We start from the raw sequence: 17,832 nt of genomic DNA on the forward strand, positions 1-17,832 counted from the left end.
CTGGTGTGCGGGAGTCACCTTGCCCTGGCCCTAAGGGCTGATTATTACATACGCAGGAACTGTGTGTGAGCCAGTAATGAAACCAGTGGTAACTGGAAGTCACCATGGCGGGAGTATTTATATAGAAACTGTCAAACGCTGTAAAGCAAGTTGGTGGTGGTGGTGTTCACAAAGCCAGTTGACCAGCATACAGGCGACAACCCCAAACTCCTAGCTCCTGACTCAGCTTTCTTTGACCTGCAGAATTGTCCTTCTGTTACCAGCCTTCATTGTACGTCTCTGGTTTAAACAGCTGGCTCAGTTATTCCAAACATTCTTCTTGTGACATCTCAAAGCATCTCTAGAAACTCCTCAAACACTCAACAAGCAAAATTAATTTCAATTAGCTTTAATTATTTTATAGACAGAAGCCATGCAACAGTTATATGGGTCACAGAAAGAGATAGATCATAGCAGGATCTCACCACTCCAAAAGGCTTGGGATTTATCGGCCTCTGCCTTGCCCAGCCCCACATATCTACAGTCACTTCGTCTCTCGACCTGGAGGCTCAGTTCCTCCTGGCTTCTAACCACATTTACATTAGCAGCTCATCCCCGCCAGGAGGTGGGCTAAAATTAGTCTTGCCACCCACGTCCTGGTTGCAGTGCCCCTGCGCGATCCCATGGGCTCCCACATGCCACAACAGCGCCAGTCTTCATGCTCTCCCCGAGCGCCCTGTCCTCGTGCCTGATTCCTGCTCTGTATTTCAACTATGGGGCAGAATTGGAGCCCTGGTCACTTGCTAATTCGTGTGAATTTCCTTTCCCAGTCCCTGTGTCCTTTCCAAATGCCAGACCACCGATAAGGATCTTGTTTCAAACAGGAGTGACTACCCTGGTGTGACATCTGTCTGACAAAAGTACCATCACTGCTAATAATGCTGCTCATCTCTACCCACCAGGTCAGGGTGAGCATTTGGTAAGAGACTGGGGAAGGGTTATGAAGGTTGGGATTGGCCAGTGCAGAAAATAAGAGTGGGCTTTCACTAGAGATGTGTCCTCAGGGTCACAGGTGGGCTAGAAATGCAGCCGTTATTGGACACCTAGATGGACTTGAAGCTCCATGGGGATCTGGACACCTGAGCTTCGTTCCATGCTATACCCACAGTGCACGGCACAGTGCCTGACATATGACAGGACCTCAATAAAGATTTTATTTGTGAATGAATGAATGCCTTAAATTTTTAGCAGCAACAACCTAACTGTATGGTTGTATCCAGTAGTTTTCACATCCTGAGTATAGAGTGAAACCTAGATAGGAAGTTTCTGGAAAAAGTAAAAGAAAACGCTGAAGCAATCAGTTAAGGAGATTGACTGGAGATTGACCAAAGTGATGCCATGTGGGGCATAAATGAGATAAAATCTAAAATAAATGACCTGTATATCTTTTTTTTTCTTTTTTTTAAATTATATCTTTATTGATTTCAGAGAGAGGAAAGGAGAGGGAGAGAGAGAGACAGAAACATCAGTGATGAGAGAGTCATTGATCGGCCGCAGCCCGCAACCCGGGCATGTGCCCTGACTGGGAATCGAACCCCGATCGCCTGTATCCTAGGTCGACGTTCAACCGCTCAGCCACGCCCGGCCGGGCTCTTGTTAAACTACATATACCTAAAAGGCACACTCCAATCGAGCAGTGAAAGAAAAACATTAAATCACAATTTTAAAAAAAAACTTAGCTGAAGTGGGAATGACTGAAAAATGTCCACACTGCATTTCCAACAACAGCTGATACACTGAAGCTCTTTTAGTCAGCAAGCAGCTCGTATCTCTGATTCCAAGAATGAGTCAAGGGGTAAAGGTTTAGGGCAGAGCAGCCTTTTGACCCCAGCAAAGCCACCAGCTGGAGCCAGCCTGGGAGAGACGGAGCTCGGGGCCTCCGCCAGTGATTGGCCGCCAAGGCTGTGACCCCCTTCCTTCAGGGGAGCCGGATGTCATCCAAAATGCACAGCGGCGTGTGCCACTCAGCAGTCCAATTATCGAAAGGCCATGTGCCAGGAAAACATGGTCTGAGGGCCAGAGACAATTAGCCTGGCATGGGCACGGTAAGCTACCAGTGCCAGTCCTGGGACGGCTGCTCTTAGCACAATCTCAGGAGTGGAGGCTTGGGCACAGTTCAAGTTTCCAACAGGACCAAGGAATCCCATGTAGGAGCCCTGACAAAAGAGTTCCTTTAAATGCCACCTAGCTGGCTGCCTGCAAACCTGCCCTCCCTGAACCCACCTCTGCTGCCAGGAGCTAGAGAAGCAATGTATTGCTCAGGAAGAACGAATACTCTTCCTTACCAGCCCTGGGCTGGCTGAGGGGGGCCCCCCTTCACCCCTCCCACTTTATCCATGCCCCCTGAACCAGGATGAGTGGGTGGCAGGTGGATGCTGCTGTGACTTCTCACCTCACGGCAAGCTCCAACAGGCACAGGTGACTCACACGGACACCAAGTGAAATGAAGGGCTGCAATGTGCTTGGAGTGCTCTCCGAGCCCCCAAGGCCAATGGGACACAGTCCCCAGAGGAGAGGTACCACTTGGCGGCCCCGCAACAAGGCTGCCTGTGTGACTCTCAGCCCTGCTGGCTGCTGGCTGCGGGAACTCGGGCAAGTTACGCTGCAAGGCCCTTTCTTCATCTGTACAATGGAGATGATAACAGAACCTCCCTCCCAGAGCTACAATAAGAGTATAAGTAGATTAAAAACCTACAACGTACTTGGTGTATAGTAAATGCTTAATAAGTGTGAACCGAGATCCTCTCCCTGGAAACACTCTCAAGTGCACAGGAAACACTGCACCAGTCATCGGAAGGGATAAAGCGAGAGCCCACCGGCTCTGACACCCACACTTCTCCTTTACACTTAACCCAGCGCCCCCACTGGGCCCGGAGATCAGGAGAATCTGTATCACATGACTACACAGAAACAAGAGACTGGGTTGAGATAAGAACATCAGAATTAGAAAGTTCAAGAAAGTGCAGCCCAGCCCAGCTGGCATGGCTCAGCGGTTGAGCACCGACCTAGGATCCAGGAGATCGAGGTTCGATTCCCGGTCAGGGCACATGCCCGGGTTGTGGGCTCAATCCCCAGTCGGGAGCGTGCAGGAGGCAGCCGATCAATGACTCTCTCATCATTGATGTTTCTCTCTCTCCCCCCTCTCCCTTCCTCTCTCTGAAGTCAATAAAGATATACTTTTTAAAAAAAAAAAGAAAATGCAGCCCAAAGCTTCTCACACTCGAGTACTTGTAACCCCAGGGACAATGCTGGATGCCACAGGATATGTATCAACTGTATCGTACAAGCAACTGTAGAATATGTTTTAATTTTAAACAAACGTAAATATTGTATTATGGAATAAAATTCAAATTTGTGTTAATTTTTACAATGAAACATGAGACGTCAAAGGAATTTCATCCTTGCAATGGGACATACGAACAGACACCACACACACATTCATATACACACCCCCTGCACCTCCAGAAGTCACTCCCTGCCACTTGGTGGAAATGTCTGAGAGACTCATCCTGAACAGGAGCAGACGTTCAGACACATCACTGATGAGCTGGAAGGAATCCGTTCCTGCAGGTGACGCAGGGGGACTAAGTGTCTAAGGAAGGGGGACTCAGGCCCTTACTCCCACACAGTTCTTCCATGGACAGACCGCAGCACTCCAAGCTCTCCGCTGCTGGATAAGAATCCTCTTATGTAAGGCTCTCAGTTTACCTGGCACAGACAGTGTTTGCTCTCCAGTGAAAGTAGGTCCTCAGGCTCCTTACAGAAGCACACCCCAAAATTTTAGAGTCAAGATACTCTTCCTGATGTACAACACGCATGCGTGACTCAAACTCTCATTGGAACTCTTTGGATAGAAAAAAAACATGCCACTCAGCAACCTTCTCCTCTCCAGGTTCCATAGTCCTGTTTCTGTTTCCTTATAAAACATCCTCGCCTCAATCATTTTGGGGGGGAGCAAAGGCCTGGGGGAAAGGAAATAGGAATTGAAGCCTGGATTTTGTTTTAACTATGCCATCTCCCAACCATGTGCCTTTGGGGGGGGGAAAAAATCACTCAATCTCAGCCCTGGCCAGGTAGCTCGGTTGGTTAGAGCATTGTCCCAATACGCCAGGGCTGCAGGTTTGATCCCCAGTCAGAGCACATACTAGAAGCAACCAATCACGCATAAATAAGTGGAACAGCAAACTGATGTTTCTCTCTCCCCCTTCCTCTTTCTCTAAAATCAATCAAAAGTTTTAAAAAAATCACTCAATCCTCATGAGCCCCAGTTCCCTTATCTTTAAAATCCAGTCTAAAAAGAACCTCACGGGGCTGTGACATGAATGAAATGAAATAATGTCTGAGGGGAAAAACACCAAAATGCCTGTTAAATAGAGGAGAGGGTTTTCTATAAGTCTGTCTTTCACTCTTCCAGGTTCCTTCCATTCTGTTAAAGGTGTGACAAGCTAACCTGTACACAAAGCTCATGAGTGTGGTACAGAACAGTATTTAAGGGCTCAGGTTTTGTGGCTGGAGGTGGATTTGAGTCCCAATGCCTCCACTGACTAGCTGTGGGACCTCAAGGTTAAGGTTACTTAACCTCTCAGGCTGTGTCTTCATTTGTTAATTAACTGTATAATAACAGAAATCTTCACAATGCTGTGGTAGGATAAACGAGGTAATGTACTATTCATGGCTTATAGTAGGTATTCAATTAATATTTGATGAAGAGATGAATGAATGATCTAGGAAAAGCACTCTGTGCCTGCACAGAGTAAGTGTTCAAGAAATAGTTGTTGTCAGGGTTATTTAAAAGAGCAAAGCAGAAGAGTTACCTTCTAGGGTGTTCAGGGTATACGTTCTTATTTAGCATTTATAATAGCAGTTTATATTCAATTTTTATTTTAGCTATTCTTTATTATTGGCTTAGAATCTAATCTGAGGTTATTGTTTTTAATTTTCGTTCTTCCCTCTCTCTCTCATAATAATCCACTGCATTCATAGTTGTCTTCCACAGAGATGCCCTTGGCTCATTGGTTGCATTACCCCATGGCATCAGTAGAGAGTTTGTCCATTTGGGGTCAATAAAAGTGAGGCCAGAAAGGGTAAGAGATCTCACCAAACTCAGAGTGTCAGAATCAGTCATCAAGGGGAGAAAAATCAATCACAGGACTTCTAGTCAAAAGCTTTGTTCAAAAAAGCATACTGGTCAGTAATAGCCATGTCATCTATTTAATGCAAAAACGTAATGGTTTTAAAATCTATGCAAATACAATGTTTTCCATCTTCAGAACTATCAGTCAGTGTAGACAGGTTCACTCAACCCGATATAATTATAAAAGTAAGGACTCAAAGATCAATTTCCATATGTTCTTGCCCCGCTTGTTAGTCAATGAAGGCGCATCCCACTCGGCTGGTTACTCCTCTGCCCGCTGTTCCATGGACAGAAATAGCCCGTGTATGTGCACAGCGTGGGTGTATGCAAGCATTTTAGAGCACTCACACCCTGTTCTCTGGGTCTAGAATAAGTGACTGCAGATATAGTTAAGATCCCCAGGAGTGCTGTTTTAATGCTGAATTTAGCACATCGGGGCAATTTCCATAGGAGCCACTTATGATGCCAGAAAACAAAGTTCGCACTTCAGTTCCTGGAGGACACTGAAGGGCAGGACAAGATGATGGAGAAGTTTCTTTTCTAAGCACAAATGTCTGCAGCCATCGCAAGGGAGATGGCCAAAGTTCATTATTTTGGGGGAGCATTCCATAAATGAATGTTACAGATTCTCTGCATGCCGAGTAAATACTTGCTGCCTTTCCCAGCATTGTTTCTATGATGTAATTTCCATACAAGCTTCCTAAGGACATTTCCTTTCTCCCTAAGGATGCAATACTTTCTGTGCTTCATGACATTGTTGGAGAATTGGGACTTAACCAGTGAACGGGGGGACTGAAATGGTTCAACAAGAGGAATCAGTAAGCCCAAAGGCCTGGAGGGAAGGTTCGGCTGGGCAGGCTCTGGTGACGCACCACATTCAATCAGATTGGAGGGGAACACCCATCAGAGTGGGAGAAAGGAAGCCAAGTGGCCACTTTGGGGGGATTTTTGCTGAACACTATGAGATGTTTCTACAAGATTCAAAGCAGGTGAGTGACATCATCAAGCTGACATTTTAGAAAAGCACACAGGTCACAATGAAGAGAATGGCCTGGGGAGTGCCAGGCTGCAGGCAGGGGGAGCCTTAAGAGGCAGTTGCCGTCATCCACCCTTTTAAAGTCAATGCAAGCCAAACTAAGACACTGGTGGAGGGGAAATGTGAGCGGGGGTGGTGTCGGGTTCAAGAGAAAAGACAAGAGGCGGAATAAATGGGATTTAGAGGTTAACTGGATTTATGCAGCTCTGCCCTGATGGCCAGGTCCCTCATCAAGAGACGTTCATGAAGACTGAGAAGGCAGAGTCAGAACAACATCAAAGAAGCCAAGGAAGGGGCGAGTGCCCAGCAAGAGGAAGAGGTAAAGAGAAGAGATACAGCAAGAGATCAAGTTACATAAGAACTTGAAAGTGTCCACTGGATTCCCTAGGGTTGGTGGAATGGACAGAAAGGGGACAGGACAGTAAGGAGGGATCCTGTGTGGTCAATCATTGGTGGGTTGGTTGGCTGGCATGAAATAGGAGACACTCAAACACGTCTACCTTCTATGGGAAGCCAGTTAGAGGAGACACTGAAGAGACAGGAGAATAAAGGAAATGAGTAATGGACGTGGTCCCTTAGGGCATGGAGCTCATAACCCAAGAGAAGGGATTACTCAGGGGCTGGGAAGTACACTTCCGCCACTGACAAGGGAGGGAGACAGTGAGGGAATGGATGAATGCCCATGCAGATATTTTGTGAGCCAGGCTAGGCCAGGCTGATGGGGAAAATGTATGCATACAAATTATATTAAAGAAATTAATTTTATCCATAATTCTATTAAAATGTGTTGAGACTCCCACAATTTCCAAAGCCCAAAATGGTTGAGCTGATGGTGATGAGTTTTGGAAAGCTGAGGATGCACCTTACAGTCACCAGTGGTGGGTATTTTCTATTTTAAAACACAGCCTGGCTTATTTTTATTATTATTATCTTTTTAATCCTTGCGTGAGGATATTTTTTCCATTGCTTTTCAGAGAGTGGAAGGGAGGGAGACACAGAGACAGAGAGACAGACAGAGAAACATCGATGTGAGAGAGACACATTGGTTGCCTTCCACACACGCCCGCAACAGGGCCGGGGATCGTGCCTACAACTGAGGTGCGTGCGCTTGGCCGGAATCGAACCCGAAGCCCTTCAGTCTGAGGGCCAATGCTCTAACCACTGAGCCAAACCGGCTAGGGCCAGCCTGCTTTATTTTTTACTCAGCTTAATTTCTTTCAAGCTGTAGCCTGTGGGTCATACCTATTTCAAGCAATTTCATTTTCCTTAGGGTCAGGCTTTTGTGTCTTTGCCCCTCCAGAATTGGGAGCTGCTGAAAAGGTATTTGTTACAATCAATAATCATTTGAAAATAGAAACTCAGATACGTAAGGTGAGTCGCCACCTTTTAGACATCTTTCTGGGAAGCAACCTTTTCTCCTAACCATATCACACTGTAAGTGGGCCATCCAGAAGGATGCTTCAAGTTTCTATTACAGAAAATCACCATTTGATAAAGCCTGGTTGGTACCCGTGAGGTCCATTTCATCGGTAAAGCACCCGTTTCCAAATGGCATGTGGAGCAAATTCAATGCTGTGTGAAGAGCTGTTCAGCAAGGGAAAAACTCACACTAGGTGAGGAATCAATTACTGAAGGGATTACCCTCTCCAACCCATTCATTGTACAGCTCATAAACTGGAGCCCAGAGTGCCATATGGTTAATTGGGATCAAGGCCAGGACCCAAATCCAGGTCTCCTGACTCCCCTCCCACTATTCATTCCTCCTCTCATAACATCTGTTTTTCCTGCTGGGAGGCAACATCTGAAGGGCCAGGGACCTCTTCCATCTTGTTCACTGAGGTATCCCCAGCATAGAGGTGCCAATCAAAACTATCTGTTAGTGGGTTAACCACAGTCAGGGTTCACTGCTGTTGGTCATTTGTGAGCTTTCATGCGGAACTGAACATCACAGTAAAAGGTCTCAACAGAGAGAAAGAGAATCACCATGCCATAAACACACGGCCTATGAACTCTGAAAACCCCAGGGCTCTGGGAGTAACTTCCAGGGCGGAAGCCTCGGGAACAGCAACTGTAGAGCCACCTCTTGCTAAGGGGATCTGTGCCAGGGGTTCATTACTCCTTGGGCTGGCAGGCACCACGCCCCCAGCCATCTACGCGGCCTGAGAACAGAAGTTTCCACGTTGCCTCTCGGGCAGCTTTAGCCAACGTGAATCCTCCTTGAAATATTTAACAGGCTCTCTCTTCTCCCCCAAACACTGTAACTGCGAAGCCTCCTTTCATCTCCCCATAATCAAACCTGCCTAGATTTTTCTGTGAATTGAAATCACATGTCCTTTTGCATATTCTCAATGCATTCCAGGGTCAGGGGACAGCCCCTGCCCAGGCTGCAGGAACTTCAAGGAGTTAGGGTTTGAAAGGAGCACGGGCCACCGCTGAAGTTTGTTTTTTCAAACAAGACCCTGTGAGGTTCTTCGTTTTTGCTGAAAACCATGTGCCGGCTTGATGCCTTTCTGCTCTGGTTGAGACCAAATGCTTCTCAAATGCATCTGTTAGAAGGGTTTCTAACGAGAATTATTATTTCCTCTTACCATTCTTCAGTTTGGGTTGGGTTTGGGTTAATTGGTTAATGGTGAAAATAAGTACTTACATTATTTGCCCCTACATCGGGAGCTGCGGCTGCTGCTTCTGCTCTATCCCATCACTGACAGCCTGCTGCGACTCACAGCTGGCAGGCGGACTCTGCAGCCCTGCCACGTCAGCCGCACGGAACCTTTCTGCGCCAGCAACAGTTTCCAACGGACCGCTTTCGGGCGCGGCTCCTGCGGCTGGGAGCACGGCCCGGCCGCCATCTTGGGAAGGTCGGAGCGGGCGGCGCCGCGACCCGAGGTCCACGCGAGCCCTGCGCGGGACCGAATGACAATTCCAAGGGGCACTTAGACCGTGCATGGACTTTCTAAACCACCACGACAGCAAGGTAATAACGGATCAAGAAAAAAAGTCGAAAAAGTGAAATTTAGAGACTTTTAATCAGCATGACGGGATATTAGTTCATTAAAAAAGTAGGAGGTTGGAGTGGCCCCAAACCGAAAAAGCGAATGTTCCTGAAGAAAGTGATGGTTGAATAGATGAGACATTTCTGTCGTGGGCTGTTAGGGTATCTAGTACCAAATAATAAATTACCGCTACATCAGTTGAGGGGTTTCTACAGCGTATCATTGAGCAAAAAATAAGTATAATATTTTACCCTCTGGGGTTGCTATGACAAATTACGGCGTTAAAAAGGTATCCTATTACCCCATCTGCTATTATATATGCATATCTAATAATACGTGATTATATCCAAATATTTGTGTATCTATATAGATCAAAAAACATAATTTATATATGCCTGTTAATAATACCACGTCCTTTGTTTCAGGGAAAGAAGGTACAAGAATAACGGGTGAGGGCGGGAGTAACTTTTTAGGAGGCTTAACAGTAAGGCAGCGCCTTCTGCATTTCAGCCCAGGCGAGATCACCTGCACGGGAGCCGCGCCAGCGGGCAAGGAGAAGTGGGTGCACGTTTACAGAAGTGCTGATTAGATGCCTTAAGTTGATGGGATACAGATGGCTTCTATTTTATTCCCTAGTATCTTATATATTTTTTAATTTTTCAAGGAAAAAAATATTCATATAATCAGAAGAAATAATAAAGGCGTTTGTATTATGTGAAAAATGGTTGACAACGGGGAACTTGCCTGAGCTCGTGCTTGAGTCCCTCTGCTGAAGCGTCGGTAGGTCTGGGGTTTTCCTCTGTTACAGTTACGCTCAAGGACTCTACAGATGCTCTTGTGCGTATCTGGAACGAACAAGCCGTGGCAGAGAGATATGTAAAACACTCTTCCAGCCCAGACTTCACACAGCCCCCCTCCTTTGAGACTGATGTCAGAGGTGGGTCACATCTTCACGGCTGCCACGGTGTGTGGGGCAGAGGGAGGGCCCCGGCACATGTGTGCACAGAGATGTTGCTGACAGTGCTGTCCGCCCTGGACTGTCTCAGGCAGTGCCTCTGGAGGTGACTCAGAAATCACTTGGGAAAATGGCAATAGAGAAAAAGAAGAAGGGAGTTGGAATGGACCAACCCATCCTTCTATTTCAGGAGCCGAGCCAGAAATTGAGAAATAAATTCTTATGACCAATGACCAAAGAACCAACAGGAAGAAAAAAAAAAACATAATTAGAACATGGGAAAGGTCACTATGTAGCCACTGGCCACATTTTCTGAATTCTAATGAACTGAGGTATATGAATGTACTTGGATATTAACGTAATTATATTAACAACATGGGTTTTTTTTGTTAATTGAGGCAATGAGAACACTTGCTTTACTAGATTTTGACAACTGCCAGTCATGTTGGACCAAGCTAATCTGTTCCTCTTTCTGTAACTATTAAGGTAAATAATTAACAATAAAACTACCTGTTATAAGGCAAAAAAAAAAAAGACGGTATAGCTCACTGCTAAATTGTATGATGTAGACTGAATAATATAAAACATAGGAGAGATGAATGATTCCACGATTATTCAAATTAGGCTTTCTAGAGTTTGATAAGTATTTCTTTGTAGCCTATCCTGTGTATCCCAGTCACTGGCTTAGACCCTAAACCCTCACTCTCTGAGATTATCAGCATCTCTGTTTTACAGGTGAAGAAACAGATTCACACACATAAAGTGACTTGCCCAAGGTCAGACAGCTTGTAAGTTTCCAAGTCAGGAACTGAACCCAAGTCTTTCATCGTCAAGTCCATGGCTTTTTCTGCAATGCACTGAAGGGTGAGTCGGGTCGGGATCGATAAGGAAAAACGAGAATATTTTATGTGTGGGAAGTAGGATTAATATTTTATTATTACATTTATCTAATCGGCTCCTGAGAGCCAGCCTCTATCCCCAGATGAGAAGCTGCTGTCAATCCTTCAGCTCTTAAAATATCTGGGTCAGTGAGAAGAGGATCACAAGGTCTCCTTGTGATTATTTTTAACTTACAAAAGAGAAAAAAATCCTTTAAAGAAAAGGAAAGGATGAAAATTAAAAATAATATGAGAAATTTTACCAGCTGAATTCAAAGGGGAAACATTCGATAGGAACAGCTGGGTTATTGACCTGACTTGGAGCCTGCAGGGAGCAGTCCCTGGTGGGTCACAGTGGTTCCTGGCCCCACCAGAACTGAGAAGGGTGGCCTGGAATCTACATCAGAAAGTGGGCCTGGGACACAGCAGAAACTGAAGGCAGGGGCTGGTACCACTTCCTCCTACCTGCCTTTAAAATGGCATTGCCCTTGATCCTTTCTTCAGAGAAGAAAGGGGGAAAGACATTCAGGGAACCTGTTCCAGCTTCTACCACCAGCTTTTGCAATTTCAGAACAAAGAGAAAAACAGGGGAATCTTTTAAGCAATCGCCCTGTGTTATAGGAAAGTGGCACCAATTGACATGTGAATGCTGTTCTTATGAGAGATATTCTGAGTGCTGCTTGATGTTTTTTTGAGACAGATCAGCAGTAATGCAAACCCCCTGCCCAGCTTTCCCATCAACTCAAAGATACCAGGAATGAGGAAGCTGTAAGTGCCAGAAAATATGTCTCCCAGGACCTCTGAGGGAGAGGTTTCTGCAAAGCAACCCACTGTGTCATGTTTCAAAGACAGCAGAGAAAAACAGGCTTCTCTAGGGTCCAAGGCAACACTGGATCCCCTGCAGGAAAAAATGTGCCAGATACAGGCTTGAAGTCTAAGGAATCCACTCCCTGGTTGTGTCTCTAACCAAGGGCCCTTGTCATAGCCAGTGTTCCCTAAATGTTGAACATCACTGAAAGATAAGATTAGCATCTGATGCACCAAGACTACTATGCAAATCCATGGCTACCTCGGGGTGGAAGTGTGTGCTCTGGGAGTTCCTGAAACAGCAAGATCAATCCAATCTGGTTTCACTGAGGAAACCAGTCTGCAGCTGGGCCCTGAATGCATACAACTTGCACAGAAAGGCAACGGCAGGTTCTTGGTGCAGAGAGATTTGTTTCTTCAGGCGCTGTGTGTGCGCCACGGACACAAAAGTGAGCAAAGCACATCCTGAGCCCTGTTTTCATGGAGCTTGTGGTCCAGCAATTGGTCTCCTTAGAGTAGAAGGTACTGGTGGTCATGATGAAAGCTAACATTTATTTAGGGCCCATGATTTGCCAAACACCACACTCTGCTTCACAAATGAGACTGCACTCTACCCCCTGGGCAATGAGGTCGGGTGAGGTGTATCACGGAGAGCTTGGAAGCCAGATGAAGCAGCTCCTATTTGCTCTGGAGGAAAAAAGATCTTTCGTTATCAGTTCTCTCTTCCTGATGTTGTCATCCCCCCTCTGCCAAAGTTAGATTCCCAAGGGAAACATAAAATTCAGAGGATCCTCCAGATAAGACAAACTCTCTCTCCAAATCTCCATCAGCTTTCCTGCCACAGTGAACTACAATGGCCATGATGAAAGGAAATTTCAGAGTCACATTTTTCTTTCTCCCTCAAATCCTAAACCTGTGAGAAGCCATGAGAAACCAGTCCCCATGGTTTTCTTCATCCAGCTCCTGTACTGGCCCCTCCTTTAGTTTTTCCAAGATCCACAAAGAGCCCTCGAAGTCACCCAGAGACCAGAAGACCCATCTTTTAGGTGGCATCTCACCAGCAAAACATCCAAAGGAGAAGCGACGCTTGCAGAGTCCTCCTTACCTTCAGTTCTCCACCAGATCTTCACAGGGAAGAAAAGAGGATGAGAGAAGGGGTGTCTGCATGTTCTCCACCTCCAGAGAGGACCAGCGATGATTCCTTGACCTCCATCCCTTATTCATTTCTGAGGTGACAAATACCACTCCCTAACGAGGCCAGGACGGAAGGTCAAGGTGAAGGTCAACCCACCTGGAGATGGAGAGCATAGAACTGAAAATGCTAATACAAAAATGGAAATCCTTATGTTCACAATGATCTGTTCATCAACCACAAAGCACTTCCAGAAACTTCACTTCATTGGACTCTCTCAGCATAGTAAGCAGATACTAATGTTGATGTTACTTTTTCCCCTTTTTTTCTAAACAAAGAAACTAAGGTACATAAAAAAGAGGTGACTCCCTATGGTCAGAGGGGTCAAACTCGCAGCCTGGCCTTCTGTGCTCGTCCTCTCCAGCACACCCACTCAGGAGTCTGGTGGACAGGACGCCAGAGAGAGACAGGAAAGCTTGCTTACTGGTCACCTCTGTGGTGCCATCTTCTAAGATTAGGGGAGTTTACCCAAAGAGTCTTGATTTCATTTTATAATTGCCTAGGATTCTACCCTCCAACAATATAAATCTTTCTCTTATAGTATTTGGTTTAGTCCTTGTAGTGAGTTGCATATGCTTACGATTCCTGGGTGAAGGAGTGCTATTTTTACTTTGCCCTAAAACCATTTTTTTTAATCATAAAGTTGTGCTTTATCATTCTTGTACTCTGGGATTTAATAAGCTCATATTTTTATCCTATGATTTTCATTATTTTATAAATTTCAATCATATTCTCCCCTTAGCCTGTGTCTTTCCAGAAGGAAGAGCCCTAATTCTTTTATCATCCCTCACAAAGGATCTTCTCTACCCTCCGCGTCAATTTAGGTGTCCTTCTCTAGACCTTGTCTGCCTCTGAATGTCTTTGAGGTACGCCAGCTCATTGGACCCCCACCACTTTGTCCATTATTCTGTATAAAATAGCACAATGACTTCAGCTAAAATAAAATGTAGAAATATTAGAGACACTTTTGAAAATCAAACATTATTTTGTTCCATGTCAGCCCAGCATAGGCTGAAAAAATATACAGTTTCTTCAACTCGGAAGTGAATTTGAGCACAGTGGTACTGAGCAAGCTTGTAATCTGTTATGAAAATGAGAATTTGCAAAGCACTTTCACATACATCATCTCATTTGACCCTCATGTGAATCATGCAAGGTAGAAAACCCATATTATTCTCCTCATTTTTCACATAAGTAAAAAATAAGAAAGTTGAGTCTAGCTGAAAGTCAAACAGCTGGAATTAGAGACCCACTAGCTGGCCCTCCATCACAAGAATGATGCTCTATTCACTGTGCGATATAATGTTCCTTGTAACCACTTGTGATTTATTTTAAATCACAAAATCACCACCTCTGAGTCTCTTTCAGTGGTCCACGGCATAGTCATGAAATATTTTATGGTCATATTGAAAGAAAAGATGATTAAGGTTGGTCTAGACCCTCTTAACCATGCTCCCCAGGGGCAATCTCAGCCACATCACAGGCATCAATGTCACCTCCTTGAAAACAACTCCCCAACTTGTGTCTCTAGGCCATACCTTTATTCTGAGCAACAACAAGGATATAAAACTGCATACTTGATATCTTCTGGATGTCTTGATCTGCACAAAACTTCACCTTCTGCCCCCATCATATTCCCCTCCACTGCCAAAACCCGATCCTCTTTGACATTCCTCCTCTCAAATACCTATCCAGGAACCTAGGAGCCACCTTGACATTTCCCTCTCCCTCCCCTAACCCCACCCATGTTCAATCTAACACCAAGTCCTTTTGATTTTATCTCCTGCACAACTCACTGTTCTGTCCACTCGCCCCCTCCCCACCACCACCACCTTGGTACAGGAGACCATCGTCTCTTATTGGATTTTCATTGACTCCTAATAAGTCTATTCCTCTCCAATCCTTTCCCCTCACCATATATAGCTGACGGAATTCTTCCAAAAATGCCATTCTTGTCATTCCGCCCCTAACCCACTCTGCTCAGAACACTTCAGCGGTGTCACACTGATCTTAGGGTAAAGGCCATAAATGGCCCACAAGTCCCCACCTCCAGCCTCTTCTCACAACACTCACCTTCATGTCTCAAGCTCCAGCCCCACTAGCCTTCTTTCAGCCCCCTTTACTCACCTTTTTTTTTTTCTTTTGCCACGGTGTTCTAAAATGTTCTCCTCTACTTAAATTCCCAGAATTAGATTTCTAGAAGCCTCCATCTTCAGATAGAGACTCAAGGGTGCCTCCTCCAAGAAATCTTTCTCGACCTCCCTGAGTTAAACTACGCCATCGTAGTTTGCAAGGCACTGATTTTGCATGGTTTCATGAATTTATTAACATCTGTCTCCCCGGTGGGTTTATAAACTTCTGCTCACCGCCGTATTCCCTGTGCTGAGCTGAGCTGAGCACACACATGTATATCAATAGCTGTTTGCTAAATAAACCCACTAACCAGGGAATGACTGTATATGATAACATCCCCATTATGGAATACTAAGCAGCTGTTAAAAAGAATGAGAAGAATGTATTTACTAACATGGAATGATGTCCATGATAGATTATTGATCTAGCACAGTGCATTACACAACATTATGCATACGATAATCAGTTATTTTTAAAACCTACGTATGTCTTTATTTTTTAAAAACACACAAACCACCTCTGTGTGTGTGCATATCATTTGCATGTGTCTTACAAGGACTGCAAGACTAACAGCAAACTGCTCACAGCGGTTTCCCTGGAGAATGGAGACGGGATAGAGGAACATAGGAGGACAATTTCTATTCATAAACTTCTTTCTGGTCTGACTTACTTCAGTGACCATGTGGCAGTGCTGTAATTATTTTAACAATACCACTTTTCACTTTTCAAATAATGACGCAATTCACTAAAGTTCGGGCAACTGACCCATTTGTTTCTAAATACAACAAAAAGGGGGGGGGGGCTGCTCTGTATATGATTCCTTGACAATAATAAAGTTCCAGGAAGCAGCGTATTTCCAGCTCAGCTCTTCAATCCGGCAATAGCTGCGATGAAGAGGCAAAGGGGAAAAGTGCAGTTAGAGATGCCAGTTCGTGTTTGCTCGGGTCTCCCCCACCACTTAGGCAAACAAAAAAACTGGGGGAAAGCATTGCTCTTGGACTTCATGACACAGTATAAGAAGAGGAAAAAACAGCGTGAATTTTTTCTTAGTTTACTTAGATTTTTGTTGTTGTTAAAGTGATTATGTGAAGACACCTTTATTTTCCTTCACTTGCCAAATGACTCATCTTTTGTGGTCTTTGCAGTAACTCAAATGGAAAAGATAGCTCCATAAAGCCATGCAGGTGGCAGAGGAGGGAGCAGGGACAGAGATACTGATGGCATGCAGACAGGATTGTTCCACAGCTAACAGCACAAAGCCTCGCTCTGGTGGGAGGTTGAGAGAGGTGTGAGCAGGTGGACAGACCCAGCTCCCGGAGGAGGGAGGCCGGGGTGTGGGAGTCACTTCGCCTGCAGCCAGCCTACCAGGGTGAGCTGGGGACAGTCCATGAATACAGAATAAATGCTGTTGCTTGGAACTACATTGATTCTTTTTTCGGATTAATGGCTCAGAGGGAACAAACAAACAATGCCTAAAATCTGAGTCAAATGCTTTCAAATCAAATGATTCCAGTGAGGCCACAACGTGGGCAGGCAGGGAGCAGGGCATTGGGGGCTCTAACCAGTGCTCTCCTTAATGGCTGCCTCCCTCAATCTAAGTCATTTTGACGTTAGTGAGCTGGGGACCATTGATCTTTATTACTAGTGACACCTTCTGATCTGCTCCGAACCGTGGGACAGGTAGCTCCCCTCTGGGCTCGTGCACTTTCCCAGTCCTGATTCCACCTCCCCTTCTCCCCAGGTCCCTCCAGCACATCTTCACTCATCCCAAAGAGTGTCAGGAAATTCTAAAATTAGCCTCAAAGTTGATGTCTTGGTATTTTTGAAAATCAACTTTCATTTAAATACAAAAATAGCACACATTAAGGAGAAGTAAGGCTGGGGGAAGGCAGGGGTAGAGGCATGCCATTAAATGGAACCACAGGGCATGCAGCCCCCAGAAGCTAAAATGTGCCCACTGCGTGTGGAAAAGACCGCAGCAGGTGCTCTGACCCTCGCGGAGGCACCACACGGGCCCACAACGGACACTGGGTGGTTTTCCTGACATCGTCCCCTCCCTCTTCTGCTAATTTCTCAGTTTCACATTCTTTCCCCAAAATGTTCACTCCCCATTTGGCAATTCAGTTCTTCCACAAGCCTTTTTGGTGAGGAGACCTTGAGAAGATGGGTGTTTTCAAATGGCCTTATCAGAAAACAAAGTCTCCTGTCACGTTAATTGGAACAGGACCCCCTTCTAGAATAACTAGAAGCACCCCATCTCTGCGGTATCAGGTATGTTTTCACCCCCACCCCAACCCCTCCTCCTTAGGAATCAGCAGGCACGAAGCAGAGGCAGAGACGGATGGTTCGCCCCCAGCAAAGGCGTAGGGCCGCTCCGCACAGGCCAGGGCGCGGCGAGCCTGGCGCTTCCCTCGGCCTAGCCGGGCACCCTACCCACTGTCCCCCTCCCCGAACGCATTCCCTCAGATGTGAGCGTCGCATACTCTCTTATAAATGTTACACTGTGGTAAAATACACACAACACAGTATTTACCACGTTAACTATTTTTAAGTAAACAGTTCAGTGGCATTAAGTACGCGCACACTGCTGTTCCGCCACCACCACCATCCATCTCCAGAACCTTCTCATCTTCCCGAACTGAAACTCTGTGCCCATAAACAACTC

The 17,832-nt window shown here is 45.6% G+C and overlaps 1 protein-coding gene and 1 long non-coding RNA gene across 3 annotated transcripts in view; one reads left to right on the forward strand and one right to left on the reverse strand.

The window, feature by feature from the left end:
- LOC308548741 (protein transport protein Sec16B-like) overlaps positions 1 to 8,963 on the reverse strand; it is a 41,584-nt gene extending 32,621 nt beyond the window's left edge. Inside the window, exon 1 of the mRNA XM_081120784.1 lies at positions 8,857 to 8,963. The gene's annotated coding sequence lies outside the window, so the exon portion shown is untranslated. The remainder of the gene's footprint in view (positions 1 to 8,856) is intronic.
- A 93-nt stretch (positions 8,964 to 9,056) lies between these two features.
- Positions 9,057 to 14,019, forward strand: LOC308548983. 2 transcript variants are annotated; one of them, XR_013997694.1, is made up of 4 exons: positions 9,057 to 9,183; positions 9,867 to 9,982; positions 10,893 to 11,021; positions 11,736 to 14,019. It is a non-coding gene; the product is annotated as an uncharacterized lncRNA (long non-coding RNA). The 2 variants fall into 2 exon arrangements; XR_013997695.1 differs by lacking the exon at positions 9,867 to 9,982.
- Positions 14,020 to 17,832: the final 3,813 nt, after the last annotated feature.

The sequence above is a fragment of the Miniopterus schreibersii genome (assembly GCF_964146895.1).
Source record: "Miniopterus schreibersii genome assembly, chromosome: 19".
NCBI lineage: Eukaryota > Metazoa > Chordata > Mammalia > Chiroptera > Miniopteridae > Miniopterus > Miniopterus schreibersii.